Source organism: Jaculus jaculus, chromosome 19 (assembly GCF_020740685.1).
Source record: "Jaculus jaculus isolate mJacJac1 chromosome 19, mJacJac1.mat.Y.cur, whole genome shotgun sequence".
NCBI lineage: Eukaryota > Metazoa > Chordata > Mammalia > Rodentia > Dipodidae > Jaculus > Jaculus jaculus.
Genome location: NC_059120.1, coordinates 34,713,294 through 34,729,919, shown reverse-complemented (window position 1 = coordinate 34,729,919; position 16,626 = coordinate 34,713,294). Strand labels below are relative to the sequence as shown.

General features: G+C 43.2%; 1 pseudogene; it reads left to right on the top strand.

The window, feature by feature from the left end:
- The first annotated feature begins 1,121 nt into the window (after positions 1-1,121).
- On the top strand, positions 1,122-1,539 carry LOC101610181 (annotated as a pseudogene).
- Positions 1,540-16,626: the final 15,087 nt, after the last annotated feature.

The following is a 16,626-nucleotide window of genomic DNA, read 5'->3' as shown; positions in this document are numbered from 1 at the left end:
GAAAGAATTTAGAATCACCATGGAAACATGTTTCTGGGCATGTCTATGGAGGCTCTTCTAGATTATCTTCTTTTTTTAAATATTTTTTGTTCATTTTTTATTTATTTATTTGAGAGTAACAGACAGAGGGAAAGACAGATAAGAGGGAGAGAGAGAGAATGGGCAAGCCAGGGCTTCCAGCCACTGCAAACGAACTCCAGACGGTGCGCCCCCTTGTGCATCTGGCTAACATGGAACCTGGGGAACCGAGCCTCGAACCGGGGTCCTTAGGCTTCACAGGCAAGCGTTTAACCGCTAAGCCATCTCTCCAGCCCTCTTCTAGATTATCTTAAGTGAGGTGAGACTACTCACCTAAAAGTGGGTGGCACAATTCCATGGGTTGGACATCTGGGATTGTATAAAAAGGAAATGCGCACCAGCATTTACTTCTCTCTGCTTTGTGCTACGGGCTGGATATGACCCACTGCTTTATGATCCTACTGCCATGCCTTCAATTGTCATGATGGACTGTGTCCCCTTGAACTATAAGCTGAAGTAAACCCTTCCTTTGTGAGTTGCTTTGGTCAGTTATTTTGTTGCAGCAATGATACAAGCAGCTAATATAGAAAATTAGTAGAAGTGGGGTTGTTGCTGTGATAAACTTGACCATGTGGTTTATACGTTTTGGTACTGGTTTGTTGGAAGAATTTGGGAGATGTTGGAACTTAGGGCTAGAAAAGTCCCAGAATGTTGTAAGTAAAGGGAATTTAGATGACTTTCTAGAAGCTAAGGGAAATGTAGAACGTGAAGGCACAGTTTGTGAGGCTTCAGTGGGGATCAAGGACTCTGTTGGGAACTAGCTAGAAGCCATGCCAGTTACCTTCTGGCATTAACCTGGCTGCGTTCTGCCTGTATCCAGAGAAGCTGAATAAGCTGAATTTACAAGTAGTGAACAAGTTTGTCTGGCCGAGGAAATTTCAGCCCCGCATTCATGCCGTGTTGTGGTTATTGTTCACTGCTCATGTCCCATCAACAGAAAGGGAGAGTCACAAGTGGAGCAAAAGGACGTGAAGAGTACGCAGTTTGGTGAGGAAAGTGGCATGAATAAAATTTAAAATGCAGACAAGACAGATTCAAAAGTAATGGTTAAAGAATTTATCCCAGAACGTCAACCACCGCCCTTCGTCGCACAGACTAAAAATGGCGTTATTCAGGAGTTACGGAACTGGGCACCTGGGCAAGACCTGCAGGCGAAGCTGCAGCTACGCTACCAGGAGGTCGCCAAGCGGACCCAGCCGCCCCGAGACTTCCCGTGGGCCCAGCCACAAGCTCTCCAACAATTATTATTGCACTCGTGATGGCCGCCGGGAAGCTGCGCCCCCTTCCATCATCATGTCCTCACAAATGGCGCTGGTTGCAGGCAGGACAGCAGAGAGCTCAGCTGTGGCAGCCACTGAGAAGAAAGCAGTGACACCTGCTCCTCCCATAAATAAGTGGGAGCAGTCTAAGGACCAGCCTTACTGCCCTAAGCCACCTGGTCATATCCCCAGGACCACCTGAATGCTTTTACTCCTTGGAGTCCTTCTGGAGAGCATGTGACCTAATTTATAACAAATACATGGAACTCTATCATTCTCCTCCTCCTTCTTTTCCTTTTTTTTTTTTTTTAAGATGGTTTTTGCTGGTATGGTGATATATGCCTGTAACCTCCACTTGGGAGGCTGTGGTAGGTGGATGTCATGGCTGTCCCATGTGATGACCTTATTTGTAACCTTTCAGTAGGTGCAGAAGAGAGTGTCAAAGTGTTGAATCCATGCACCTCTGTAAGCTTAGATCAAGTGCCCCAGAGTGAGTGTTACAGATTTCACAAGCTGCAGGCTTCCTGAGGGAAGATGGAGTTTGGGTGGAGCAAAATGACAAAAGAGATTCAGAAAGCTCAAAAGGAATAAGCACACCAGTCATGGTGCGGTGTGCAGATGCCACTAGAAAGTCAACCAGACTGCTTTGAGAGGCCCCAAGCAAGATGTGACTCAAGGTGGCCTTGAACTTGCTGTGTAATAGAAAATGACCTTGAAATTTTGATTCTCCTGCTTCTACCTCCCAAACGCTGGGGTTACAGGCTTGTATGTTATCATACATGGTTTGTCCAGTGCTGGAGATCAAACCTAGGGCTTCATGCATACTAGGTATGCACTTTGCTAATTGAGCTACAGCCCTAGCCCTCTAGTAAAACTTTAGATCCTGACTTGAAATTTGTTGAGGGAGTGATGTGGGAGAGGTTTGCACCTCCTGATTTTTTTCTGAGGACCAGGAACCACCCTGAATGTTTTATATATATTTATTTCTGGACCAGAAACTGCTCAGAACCTTTTATTTAGAGAGAGAGAGAGAGAGAGAGAGAGAGAGATCAGAGGCAGGGTCTCACTCTAGCCCAGACTGGCCTGGAATATACTATGTAGCCCCAGGTTAATCTCTAACACAAAAACCCTCCTATCTCAGCCTAAGTGTTAGGATTAAAGGCTTGTGCCAAACCTAACTTTTTTTTTTTTTTGAGTCATGTTCTACTGTAACTCAGGCTGTCCTTGAACTGGGTACATATTGGCAAGATCATCTTGTCTCCACCTCTCAAATTCTGGGGTGGCCAATGTACACCATCACATCTGGTTTAATGCAGTACTGGGGATCAAACTCAAGGTCTCATGCATACAAGACAAGCATTCTACCAACTGAGCTATATTTCCAGTCCCCCTCCCCCTTTTTGTTGTTTTATTGAGACAGTGCCTTGTTCTGTAGCTCAGGCTATCCTGGAACTCTGTAGCCTATCTGACCCTGTCATTGTATACTGTGTGCATCAGCCTCCCAGGTGCTGTGATTTTAAGTGTGAGTCAGCATCCCTGGCCTGAACTCTTGATTTTGGTTTGTTTCTGGAGTAATTGTGTGGTCTTTTGGAGAGACCAAGGAGGTATGTTAGCTCATGCCTGTAATCTTCATCTCAGGAGGCTGAGACAGGAGGATCTCAAATTCAGAGTCAACCATGGGTTATGTTTCAAACAAACGTCAGGGAGAAATCAAGAACACATGGCTCAGCCTATGAGCTGGTTCTAAACTCACTAAGAGCTCCCAAGTCAACTCTCAACTTGCCTGCTTTGCATTTTTTTATTTAAACAGGCTCCTTCAGCTCCTTTTCCTGGATTCTCAGACACTTCCCTCACCAAGATCCTGATCCTCAAAGGCAGGATGCTGTCTTACTTCCCCCTGAGTAGTCCTCTATACTACCCTTTGCCTCCATCCCTACCCCTGAACAGTATTCTTATGTACTGTACCCCTCCTTCTGGAATTGGGAAGACTTATGAAAAGCATATATACACTACTACAAAAAAGTTCTAGCCTGTAACTGCCTGCAAATAAAACCTTTTCTGTGAAAAAAAAAAAAATTATCCCATTAAGGAAAAACCTAGTCCTCTTTCTTGGAACAATAAGAAAATTGCCCCAAGGGGCAAGACCCCACTCCTTGAAGGCTGTAACTTGTGAGAATGCCTATCCATTTGAAAGAAAGCCTATAAGCAACAATCCCAACACTCTGGAGGCTGAGGTAGGGAGACCACTGTGCGTTTGAGGACAGCCTGACACTACATAGTGAATTCCAGGTCAGCCTGGGCCAGAGTGAGACCCTACATCAAAACAAAACAAAACAAAAAACACCTATGGTGGAGATGTCCCCACTTTGCTATAACCTATCTACCTGATGATCAGCCAATGTATTTGAAAAGATTTATGACTTTCTTCTGTTTTATACCTATAAACCTTCATGAAATTGCTAGCACACTGGAACATGGAATTGGGGTAACCAAAATCTGAGTTCCCCAGGCCATGGCCACTCATATTTGGCTCCAGAATAATCTCTTATCTCCTTTGAGGTGATATCTGTGTCTTTTGTGTGGACATTAGTGACTAATATACTCTCTGAATATATTATTTCACAGAACATTATCTCATCCAGGTGACATGCTAGTAAGTTTAGTCCCTGTCAGTCTATTTATGACTACATTATGCTGCTTTCATTATTTGACTGTGCAATATCCCCCACAGGCCTCAGTAGATCATAATTTAAACACTTGTTCCCAGTTGGTGGTACAATTTGGGCAGGCTGTGGAACCTTTAGGAGCCTACCTAGTAGAAGTAAGAAACTAGGGATAAGCCTTGAAGGTGAATCTCAGCCCTGGTTCCTGCCGCTGACCTCTGCTTCCTTGTCTTCAGCGATGGGAACAGCCCCCACCATGCACTCCCACTATGACTACCTGTGCCGTTCTGACATGCCTTCCTCTCTGTGATGAACTGAAACCAAAATAAGTTATTCTTCCTTTGTTTTTCTGTCTTTTGGTGATAGTAACACAAAAATAACCAATATAGAAAATTAATACCAGCAGTAGGGTCACTTTTCTGTTGCTATGACCAAAATATATGACAGAAACATTTAAAGCATGGACTTATATTGGCTCGTGGTGTCAGAGGGTTTTAGTCCATCATGGTGGGGAAGGCATGGCAGAGGAGCTCACTTCATGGTGATGGGAGCATGTGGTGGAAGCCATTCACATCATAGCACCCGAGAGTGAGAGGTGGGAACCATGGACTGAGTATCACTGGCAAAGGCCTGCCGGGAGCTAGATCCCACTGCCTCTATCGCCCCAGAACTAGTCATGGAATAATCATTCAAAACAGAAGCTGGTGGGGGCAGCTGTTTTTCCAACAACTCAAAGATTAAAAAAAAAAAAAATGTTCAAGAAGGGGCTGGAGAGATGGCTTAGTGGTTAAGTGCTTACCTGTGAAGCCTAAGGACCCTGGTTCAAGGCTCGATTCCCCAGGACCCACGTTAGCCAGATGCACATGGGGGCGCACACATCTGGAGTTTGCAGTGGCTGGAAGCCCTGGCATGCCCATTCTCTCCCTCTCTCTCTCTCCCTTCCTCATTCTCTCTCTGTCACTCTCAAATAAATAAATAAAAATAAACAAAAAATGTTCAGGAAAGTGTTAATGTTTATGCCTGCATACAAACTAGGAATGGAATGTTTTCCTTCTGTGAAAAGTCAGAACTTTTGGTGCTGGTATAGATCCACCTTGAGAAAGACACAAGTATGAGTGTTCCAAATTCTATCCAGATATTCTCCTAACTCTTCCAGAGTGATATGTCTCAGTTGCTTGAAGGACCATGGTTTTCTATCAGCACCATCAAGAATTGGAACTGTCTAAATACGATTCTGCTTTCTCCTTCCTCTGAGTATATCACATGTCCCATCCAACAGGCTTGTGTCTTTTTCCTCTAGGATTTTCTCGTTACTTACCATGGAGAGGTAATTATGGCCAGGTATACCCTCAACTTAACAGTGCATGAAGAAACCAGCTCCATTCTACCAGGAAGCCACATTTAGTTACACTGAAGTGATTCTATTTGTTCCCCCATGAACCACAAAAAATTAAATTTAAGCATATATACAAATTTCACATGCCCACAAAATTAATCCTTAGTTGTACTTCAAGATTAAGAAGAGATATGGTTACTGTATTTTATTTCACAGTTGCAAAGTGTCCTTATTCTATTTATTTATTTGAGAGAGAGAGAGAGAGTATGGGCATGCCAGGGTCTCACACCACTGCAAACGAACTCCAGACTCATGCGCCACCTTGTGCATCTGGCTTATGTGGGTCCTGAGGAATCAAACCTGAGTCCTTTGGTTTTGTAGGCAGGTGTCTTAACTGCTAAGCCATCTCAAATTCTCCTTATTCAAAAGCCATAGTGTTGATATATGTATGTATTTCTCCCCACATAGTTTTAATCAGAGTAGTTATTTTCTGCAGGACTTGCTTTACACCATCTAAGGAGTGTAACTGTGGGAAGAGCATGTGCTTAGTATATACAAGCCCCACTAGATTCAACTCCCACAACAAAAATAAGGAAGGAGGGAAGGGAGAGAGGAAGGAGGGTAGTAAGCTGACAAAAATGTCTATCCTATGTAAAGCTTCTAACATGTACCAAATATTATGCCATATGCTGAAACTATAAACAATGAAATCCAGTTCTCCTGTTCCAGGAGCCTTCTTCCCTGAGTTAGAAATCCCATCAGCCCCTTAAGAATGGCCATGCATGGCTTTAAGTATTCAATGTCCCTTAATGCTGAAATTTTATATAGCCATTAACATGTTTCTTGACTACAAGTCCACAGATATAAACATAGGGAAGGTGGCTGGGAAAGACAACTGTCCTTGTTATTGCTCCGGGTGAAAGGCAGAGGAGGCAGAGAAATGGCAGATGATGCCTGTTAATTTGCTGACAATTAATTCTTTCACTTGCTTTAAATTAAAATGTTCAGCTTTTCCCTGTCACTCATCAACAACTGTTAACATGAGTGTCTCTCCAGGGTTTGAAAAGCACTGAGTAAAAAGAGTTCATTTCCTTGCAATGAAAGATAACTTGTAAAGCCTTGATTAAACAGAATGCTGTGGGAATGAGCTTTACTGGTTCGCTAATTCTTTTACTTAATGAAGACTTAGACAGAACACTTATCTTTCCCCTTTAGTGAATGCTATTTGCTCATTTGTTCATTCTTTCATTTCATCAACAAGACACCATGGAATGGCTAACCAACCTGCCCAGCTTCAGCCCCATCACTGTTACTCTGGCCAGATAGCCTACTTCTCTGTGCTTCTGTTTCCCAGTGGATGAAATGGAGATAATAGTCCTCATAGCACATATGTGAGAATTAAACAAATTCACATAGGCATAGCATAGCACCTACATGTATTAGGTTATCTATAACTGTTATCCATAGTGCCTGACACGACCTACACTATGTAGTCTTAGGGTGGCCTCAAACACACAGTGATCCTCTTACCTCTGCCTCCTGAGTGCTGGAATTAAAGGAATTCATCACCACACCTGGCCCTCTAAATTCTTTATATATTCTACATCTAACCCTCTGTCAGATGAATAGCTCTGGCAGATATTTTTCCCATTCAGTAGGTGGTCTCTTCACTGTTTCCTTTGCTGACCAGATATAATCCTGTTTCTTAATTTTTGACATTGTTTTCTGTACTTTTGAGGTTGTGTCCAGAAAATTATGGCTTGTACCAGTATCTTGAAATGTTTCTGTCTGTTTTCTTCCAGAGTTTTAGGTCATACACTAAAGTTTTGATTTCTCTACAGGATGAAAGATAGGGGTCAAGTTTCAATCTTCTACATAAGCACATTCAGTTTCTCCAGAATCACTGGTTGAAAAGATATCATTTGCAGCCAATGGGTGCAATAGTGGCAGGTCTGTCATGGTGGAAACCAACTGCCCTCTAATTGGACTGGAGGCCTGTTCCATGGGAAGAAAAACATCCCTGATACTGAAAACCTAAAACAGGGGTATAACATCTGCTGCTATCTGGCTAAATATATATAGTACGCTCATAAAACTGCCAAGTAAGCACTTCTCTTAATGTTCATACCTATATATTAATGCTACCCTCACTTTTGGTAGAGAACCTTCTCTTTTTGGATGGCAGTGACATTGGGATGACTCAGAAGGCATCATGGTGCTGAGAAGTAACAGGAGTGCTCAGCACTGCAATATCTCTATTACACCTTCCAAGGGTCAGGGTCCATTGTGGAAAAGGTGGCAGAAAGAATGTAAGAGCCAAAAGAAGGGTAGGACTCCTTACAATGTGCTACCCCCAGATACAAAATGGCCTGGATATCCATGCCCTCACAGTGCCTGACACTACCTACACAAGACCATCATAAGAGGAGGAAAAGATGATGACATCAAAATAAAAGAGAGACTGATTGAGACTGGGAGGGGTTATGATGGAGAGTGGAGTTTAAAAGTGGAAAGTGGGGGCTGGAGAGATGGCTTAGTGGTTAAGCACTTGCCTGTGAAGCCTAAGGACCCTGGTTCGAGGCTCGGTTCCCCAGGTCCCACGTTAGCCAGATGCACAAGGGGGCACACGCGTCTGGAGTTCGTTTGCAGAGGCTGGAAGCCCTGGCGCGCCCATTCTCTCTCTCTCTCTCTCTCCCTCTATCTGTCTTTCTCTCTGTGTCTGTTGCTCTCAAATAAATAAATAAATAAATAAAATTAAAAAAAAAAAGTGGAAAGTGGGGAGAGGGAGGAGGTTACCACGGGATAATGTTTATAATCATGGAAGTTGTTAATAAAAAACTTTAAAAAAGAAAAGATGTCATTTGCATAACAAACCTTACTAAATTCACATCTCCATAGTTTTTTCTGCTAACAAAAATCTTCTTTCATCTTTTTACTTCCTCACCAATCAATTTCCTCTTGTTAAAATGGTATACATGTCCCCAACTGTGAATGCCTCTTTGGAGTTTCTATGTTATTGGGGTGCTCCTGCATATATGCCTTTGAAATCAAGCATTTTCTCCTATTAATCTATTTTATTTTTGTTATTGCTGTTCTTACTTGTTCCCCTATTGTATTTCTCAACAGGCACCTTTTTTTTCTCTCCATATAACATGATGCCATCTTGGAGTGGAGAATGCTTTGTCCTGGTCATGAGATGGTTAAGGGGTAACAGGACCTTCTGAAAGTAAAAATGAGGAATGTTCTTGAGCCTGTAAGAGAGAATCTTGGATGTTTTACTTTGCTAGAGGTCAGCAATATTAGAAAATTCTGGCCTCTCCTTATCTCTTCTTCCCTAAAGCAGTTCCCATTTCCTAAGGGAGATACTGACACCCATTTGAGAAGGCTATACCTTTCTTGGAGGATTAAGATTCATGGGGAAATAACTTTTACCCAGAAAACTTGACCCCACCTAGACTCCTAACCATTTCAGTCCCCTAACAGTAGGCTCCCTTAAAAGACCTCAACTGTGTCTCTGGGTAGGCCTTCCCATTTCTAGGAACCCTGCTTCTATCCCTCTTTGGGTAAAAACTTTGTATTTTTTCTTTCTGTTAAGCTCTAAGCTCTATCTCTATAAGCTCTCCCTATAATAAAATCTTTCCAAATCTTATCCTTTATTCTTGGGCTACATTTGTCAACATTTGTGAGACAAGAATTGGTAGCTAATTCAGTGAAAGCTTTGTGTGACTGTGAGTGTCTAACACCCTAGCTCCTGAGGTATTGTCCAACCAAGAACCAAGAAAGACCCCAGAGCGCTCAAAGGTACCAGAAGTTCCCATGTCAATAGCCATGGTGACTTCAGAGCAAAACAATACAGTAATAGCCAGGTCTGTGGCCAAGGTAATGAAGCTACTTGCCCTCCCTAGTAGATGGAGGAGAGGAAGGTCACAAGACTCACCTGGGATTCCAGCAATTGTTCCCTCCTGCCCTGCCCTGTCCTCTGTTGCAAATAATCTTGGGAGAAGTAGAATATATAGAAAGTAAAAGGATAGGGATAGAGAGATAGCTTCGTGGTTAAAGATACTTGCTTTCAAAGCCTGATGGCCTAGGTGCAATTCCCCAGTACCCATGTAATGCTAGACTGCACAAAGTGGTGGGGCACCTGGGGCTTGTTTGCAGGGGCAAGAGGCCCTGGAATGCCCATTCACTCCCCACTCAGATAAATAAATAACTAAACACACAAGCAAAATAGAAAGAAAGTAGAAGGGTAACCAGAGGGGACTTGATGATTCAGCTTCTATGAGGTCTCCATTCACAATGGGGTGGGATTTTGTGGTGATGCACCTGCCTTTGGGTCACCCACACTCACCTGTGCTCTTTAAGTAACAATGAAGTCATTGTTTCACCAAATTAGGTTTTGGTGTCCTTGTGCTTTGATCTGTCATCTGAGCCCTATCTGGGGTAAATAGAGACATACATTTATGTCTCCTTAGAAAAAAAGTTTCACATGAAAGTCCCAGTCACCGGACCTGAAGGAATCTTTGAGAAAAGGTCTTTTATTTCCCAAACCAGAAACATTTTGAAGTTCCAGAGGCTGTGGTGATTGATTTCAGGCTTACAGATATCAATGTTGAAGAGCTCTGGGATGCACCAAAGGGTAGTTCTTTGTGGAATATGTGTGCAAGAGTCAGCCTTTTCAGAAAATGTGAATGTATGCTATTTATTATGGTTATGCTTTGGAGTTTAGCCTAGAAGTTTTCAAATTTCAACATGTCTTCACTCCCCTCTTTGCGGAGAGATCAGATGACTGAGCTACTCACCCAGAGACTACTGGGAAATAGCCATCAGGAGCGTGGAGGTCACAGGCAGGTCAGTCAGAGGGTCAAATTATGGTAATACCAAACACACCAGTAACCACCAGCAGCTGCTACTTGTTCAGAGCGCTTTCACACAATTGTTTCCCTTGATTTCATCAAGAATCCTGTCAACTAGGCAGGCATCAAAAGAAAAGGTCACCCAGCAAACTTGTGATCGAGCTCTCCATGGAATGACTGATGGAAAAGGGCTTCAGAAAGATCAATGTTCACTCAGTCTGAAAGAAAAATCCCAACAGGCAGCGAGCTGTGCTTAGGAGGCAGGGAACAACTTGTGCCCAAGGTTCCCAGGTGCTGATGGGCTGTATGATAGTACATCTCGGAGGAGACTGGAGAGCAGGAGTGGAAGGGGTTTCATACATGCGTGTGGAAAGTGCACATGTGTGCAGAGGCCTAATGTTCCTCACGAATGCTATCTACCTTTTTTTTGAGGCATTGACCTAGAGCTTGCCCATTGCTCTAGACTGGTTAACCAGCAAGCCACAGGGATCTGCCTAGCTTGGTCTCCCTAGGCTGTCTGCTACATTTTTATGTGAGTTCTGAGGATCAAATCCAGTTTCTCATGTTTTGCAGTTACCTTCTCACTGCTGGCACAAAATACTTAACCAAAAGCAGGAAGAAAGAGTCTAGTTTGGCTTGCAGACTTGAGGGGAAGCACCACGATGGCACAGGAAAGGATGGCATGAGCAGAGGCTGGACATCACCTCTGCCACAGCAGGTGGAACACTGAAGGCAAAAGAGTGAGCCAACTGATACTGGCAAACTGAGGGTTAATAAACCTCAAGGTCCACTCCCAGGGACACAACTCCTACAACAAACTCCACCCCCATATTGTTATAGGCTGGGGCCAATCATTCAAAACACTGAGTTTATAGAAGATACCTAACTCAAATTGAAGGAGGATAGAAGAAAACCAACTAGTTTTAGGCGGTTTCAGTTAGGGATTGAAGCTCAAAGAGAACCATGAGGCGCCTTTCCACATGCCATTTTGCCCTGACACAAGAACAGAACTTGGAACTCAACAAAAATGAAACTAAATGGGCTGAGGAGATGGCTAAGTGGTTAAGGTGCTTGCCTGCAAAGCCCAATAACCCAGGACAGATGCCCCAATACCCATGTAAAGTTAGGTGCACAGGCTGGCACATGCATCTGGAGTTCATTTGCAGTGGCTAGAAGCCCTGGTGCATCCATTCCTTCCTTCCTTCATTCTCTCTCTCTCCCTCTCTCTCTCTCTCTCTCTCTCTCTCTCTCTCTCTCTCTCTCTGCTTGCAAATAAACAAATAAAAATAGTAAAATTGGAACTTGTGTCAGATTAAGACTGATCCACAGCAACCCCTGTTGCCCACAGTCCAGCATGCTATCTAAATAAAATGGCTTGCGTGGGCTGGCCCTGAAATCTACCCTCCAGATTAACTAGCCAATGAGGTCTTACCCTTACATACCTGAAACTGATATTACAAAGGCTGTGGCCTTCCAGCCCCTGTCTCCTCTCCTCTGGTGAGACCCCAGGTGTGTGTGGGTCTCTCTGGCTCTTACCCTGTGATGCTCATATATATGTGAGTCTGGCCTGTACCCCCACCCAGCCAGTGGGAGAGCACAACATTGTTTCTTGGTCTAAACTCTTCTGCTTGCATCTGCCTTATAGTTTGAGGTAACTTCTCCCTTTGATTATCTACATGATTTTCCTCTGGTCTTTCACCAGCTCTAGACGTGCTCCCTGTGCACTCACTCTGAGCCTGGGTCTCCACAACTCAACCTCTTCATCACTCACATCCCTCTGGATTTCTTGGTCTCTGCTTTGATACTTTCCCTCTTCGGGAAAACCTGTGGAGGATGCCATGTGTGTTTTTCCTGAGTCTGTACATATATATCTAAGTTCTACCCATGTACTTGTGGCTATACCTCTGAGTTCCCCAAAACATTCAATTTCTTTTCTGCTTGGATACTTGCCTTCTCTAGGAAAGCACATGTAATGTGAGTTCTCAGTCTGTACATACACATCTCAGTTCTATGTTCCACATGCTTGCAGCTCTATCCCGGTCTTTTTCTAAAGACAACAATTTCACTGAATGAACCTTATAAACTATACAGTGTATAAACTATACATGAGAGTGTGTCGTCTACTTCCATGTGTTTAGCCTTCCTTCCTAGACTCCAATCTCTCTTAAATAAACTCCACAATTTGTGATTTTCCCCTAAATAAATTTAATAATTCATAATTTATCCTTCTTCAATCTGTCTTTATTACATTCTTTATTAAAAGTAGCATAATGAGCCAGGCATGGTGGCACATGCCTTTAATCCCAGCACTCAGGAGGCAGAGGTAGGAGGATTGCCATGAGTTCAAGGCCACCCTGAGATGACAGAGTTAATTCCAGGTCAGCCTGGACCAGAGTGAGACCTTACCTTGAAAAACCAAAAAAAAAAAAAAAAAAGTAGCATAAAACCCAAAACTTGGGGTTCATAAATTCTAGGACACCCCTCCTGAACCCTAAAATCCTGCATCAAAACTACTACATTATGCCTGCAAGACAAGCACTTTACCAGCTGAGCTATCGCCCCAGCTCACGAGCTGGAGGGCTCTTCTATATCATGCTTTTAGATTTCTTCCTGATTTTAGGGGACCATTTCATCAGTTGATCCTAAAGAAATCTGAAGCTTAGAACTAAAAATCCAGTCCTTGGCTTACTCCTCAAGTCTCAAGATGCCAGCAGTGAGTAGTGGCAGCAGACAGGCAGAAGCAGTGGCAAGTGATACCCTCTGGTATTACAGGTGTCCATGCTGGCCTTGAGTATTGGGACCCTTAGTCTTACAAGCATTACACTCTGGTGCAGGCCTTGGGTATCAGGACCCTTGGCTCTTCTGGTGACCAGGGCCTGTAGGTTCTCTTCTCTGGCTTTTTGTAGCCTCTTATCCATCCTCCACACACCTCCCTCATCTACTTCTCTATTCTTTTTGCTTCCTTCCCTGGCTGTTCTTGAACTATTCAACTGTTCCTGTCAATGGACAATACTTGGCAGCTGCAGTGTGGGTCATGAACTGGGCCAGATTACAGTCACAGGCCAGATCACTCAGAACAGGCACCCTTCCCACCAAGTGAACCATGTAGGAGGTCTGCAGCAGCTCACACTGGCACACTGAGTGGCTTTAGGCCTGTGGTCCTGCTGGAAGGTAGCCTCTGAAGGCTTCATCAGGTGTTGGGTGTCAGCTGTAAACCATCAGATCAAGTGTGGTAGAAGCCAATGCCACTGTCGGGGTGGCACTTGTTCTGGGAAGTGGCCCACCATTTCCCCACTCTGCTGTCTCTGCTGCCACCACCTTTCCCTTCCTGTTTCCAGCTTAGCCCTCACTGCCCAGGGTAGGCAAGGAAAGAGCCCTCATAGAAATCTTTACTTGACCTAATGCCCTACTGTGGAAGGTAGCACAGGAGTTTCTCAGGGAACTCACTGAGCCTGAGCAAATGCCTATGAAGCCCAAAAAGAGGCATTTGAGCCAATCACAGTGATTTGGCCAATCGTACTATTTATTGTGGATCAATCACAGCCCTTAAGGCTTGTGTTTTGGACCAGTCACAGACTTACATTAGTCATATAGTAGGGTACATGTGCTCTCTCTGGCCAAAGTGGCTTGGAGCTTGCAATTACAAAAAGGTTGCACCCTGTCCAAACAGCCCCCACTGGGGCTGTTCCTTCAAGAACCTTCAGGGTAATCAGCAACAGGACTTTACATCATCATCTCAAGGCATTCATTGAGTGTTCAACACAGTTGGTACAGGCTTAAAGGTGGTCTGGCTATCTGTTTGACCAACAGTCATTTGGCCTAAGGCTGTGTGGGCAGCAAGAGTGCAGTAGCTGTTAAGGAGAGTGTCAAAATGCTCCATGCCCAGTAACTTTGCTTACTTATAGGATACTGAACATCAGAAAGAACACTTACAATACAAACTTATAGTTAGTAATGATATGATTTTACCAGATGTTAACAATGCTTTAAAAATGCTTAACACAGGCTGGAGAGATGGCTCAGCAGTTAAGCAGTTGCCTGTGAAGTCTAAGGACCCCGGTTCAAGCCTCGACTCCCCAGAACCCACGTTAGCCAGATGCACAAGGGGGCGCACGCGTCTGGAGTTTGTTAGCAGTGGCTGGAAGCCCTCGCGTGCCCATTCTCTCTCTCTCTCTCTATGTCTCTCTCTCTGTCATACTCAAATAAATAAATAAAAATGAACAAAAAAAAATTTTTTTAAAGCTTAATACAGGGGCTTCCAATTAAGATGGTGGCATAGTAGCCATGCCAAAGCAGCCTAAGAAGAGAAATAAGCAGAAAAACACCACAATACACTCTGCTACCCAAAAGTGAAGGTGTATAAGGAATCACGAACCATAGAAGAGAAGCAGGAGAGACTCAGAGCTTCTAGCAACCACAAAATCAGGCAGAATTGGCTTTTGCTGCAATGCCAGTCCCAATCTAGTCTCTGGGAAGAGCTATGCTGCCCCAACCACTGTGTGAGCCAAAGGAGCAGAACTCAGGTGACTCTTCACTCACATCAGCCTCCTCGCAAGGTCAAAATCCTAAAAGAGAAGACAGCAGGGATCAGCTGAGCAGCTGCTGAGGAAGAGGGAGAGGACCATGGGGACCAGCTACACAGCTCTGATACAACTTCAGGCATACTCCACAGCCTCCCATCCCCCACCTGCCAGTGAATGAATGAGAATGAATGAATGAGACATTCAGGACACTATGAAGAGATCAAACATGAGAATTCAGGGTATAGTAGGAGAAGAATTTCACTCCAAAGGCATAGTAGGTGTTTTCAACAAAATCAAAAAAGAAAATTTCCTCAAAATTGGGAAAAAGATGCCAGTACAGATACAGGAAGCCTTTAGAACACCAACCAAACATAAAAAAAAAAAAATGGGAAGGAACCTCTTCTCATCATATTATAATTAAAATAGTTAACACACAAACTGAAGAAAGTACATTGAAAGTAGTTAGGGAAAGATCAAGTCACTTATAAAAGCAAGCCCATCAGGGTAACAGCAGATTACTCAACACAAATTTTAAAGGCCAGAAGGGCTTAGAATTATGTATTCCAAGTTTTGAAAGATAACAACTGTCAACCAAGATTACTTTATCCAGGAAAGCTATCCATCCAAATAGAGAAATAAGGACACCCCACAACAAAAACAGGCTAAAGAAAAATATGACCAAGACAGCTCTACAGAAAATATGTGAAGGGATCCTCCATGCTGAAGACAAAGGGAAGCACACATGTGAGGAAACAGGAAAAAAATTAAACCATACTCAAGTAATAGTTAATACAAGAGAGTAAAGTAAAAACAGGGAGCACTACAAAACAAGAAGAATGACAAGAATAAATGCATACCTTTGAATAATAACTCTTGATATCAAAGGCCTCAATGCCCAACCAAAAGACTCAGGCTTGCAGACTGGATTAAAAGGCAGAATCCTTCTATTTGTTGCCTCCATAATCTCCCCTTTCCATAAAGACAGACACTGTCTTAGGGTGAAAGGATGGAAAATGATATTTCAAGCAAATGTGCCTAGAAAACAAGCAGGTGTTGCTATCCTAATATCTGACAGGATAGACCAAACCAACGTTAACTGGGAAACATGAAAAAGGTCACTTTATATTGATTAAAGGAACAATCCAACTGGAGGATATTACAATTTTTAACACATATACACCTAAAATGGGGTCCTGAAATTTCATCAAACAAACACTATTATACTTAAGGTCACAGATAACACCAAACACAATTGTAGCGGGTGACTTCAATACCCCACTCTCTTCAACTGACAAGTCATTCCAGCAAAAAATAAACAGACAGACATCTGGATTAAATGATGTCATGGAACAATTGGACCTAACAGATATCTAGAGAACATTCCATCCAAAGACTACAGAATATACATTTTTCTCAGTAGCACATGGAACATTTTCTAAAATAGACCATATATTAGGACACAAAGCAAATCTCAACAAGTACAGGAAAACTGAAATAATCCCTTGTACTCTATCTGACTACAATGGGATTAAACTTCAAATCAGCAACAAGAAAAACCACAGAGCATACACAAATTCATGGAGACTAAGAAGTGCACTATTAAATGATGAAGGGGTCATTGAAGAAATAAAAAAGGAAATCAGCAAATTCATAGAATCAAATGATGATGGGAATACAACATACAGAAACCTTTGGGACACAAGGAAGGCAGTCCTAAGAGGGAAATTTATAGCTCTAAGTGCCTATATTTAGAAATTAGAGGGACTTCCGGTTAAGATGGCGGCGTAGGTACCACGCCAAAGCAGCCTAGGGGGGAAAAAGACCAAAAAAACTCAGCAAAATACACACTTTTACTAAAAAGTGAGGTGTATAGGAAATTGAGGTGGCAGCGGAGAAGTAGAAGAGTTCCAGAGC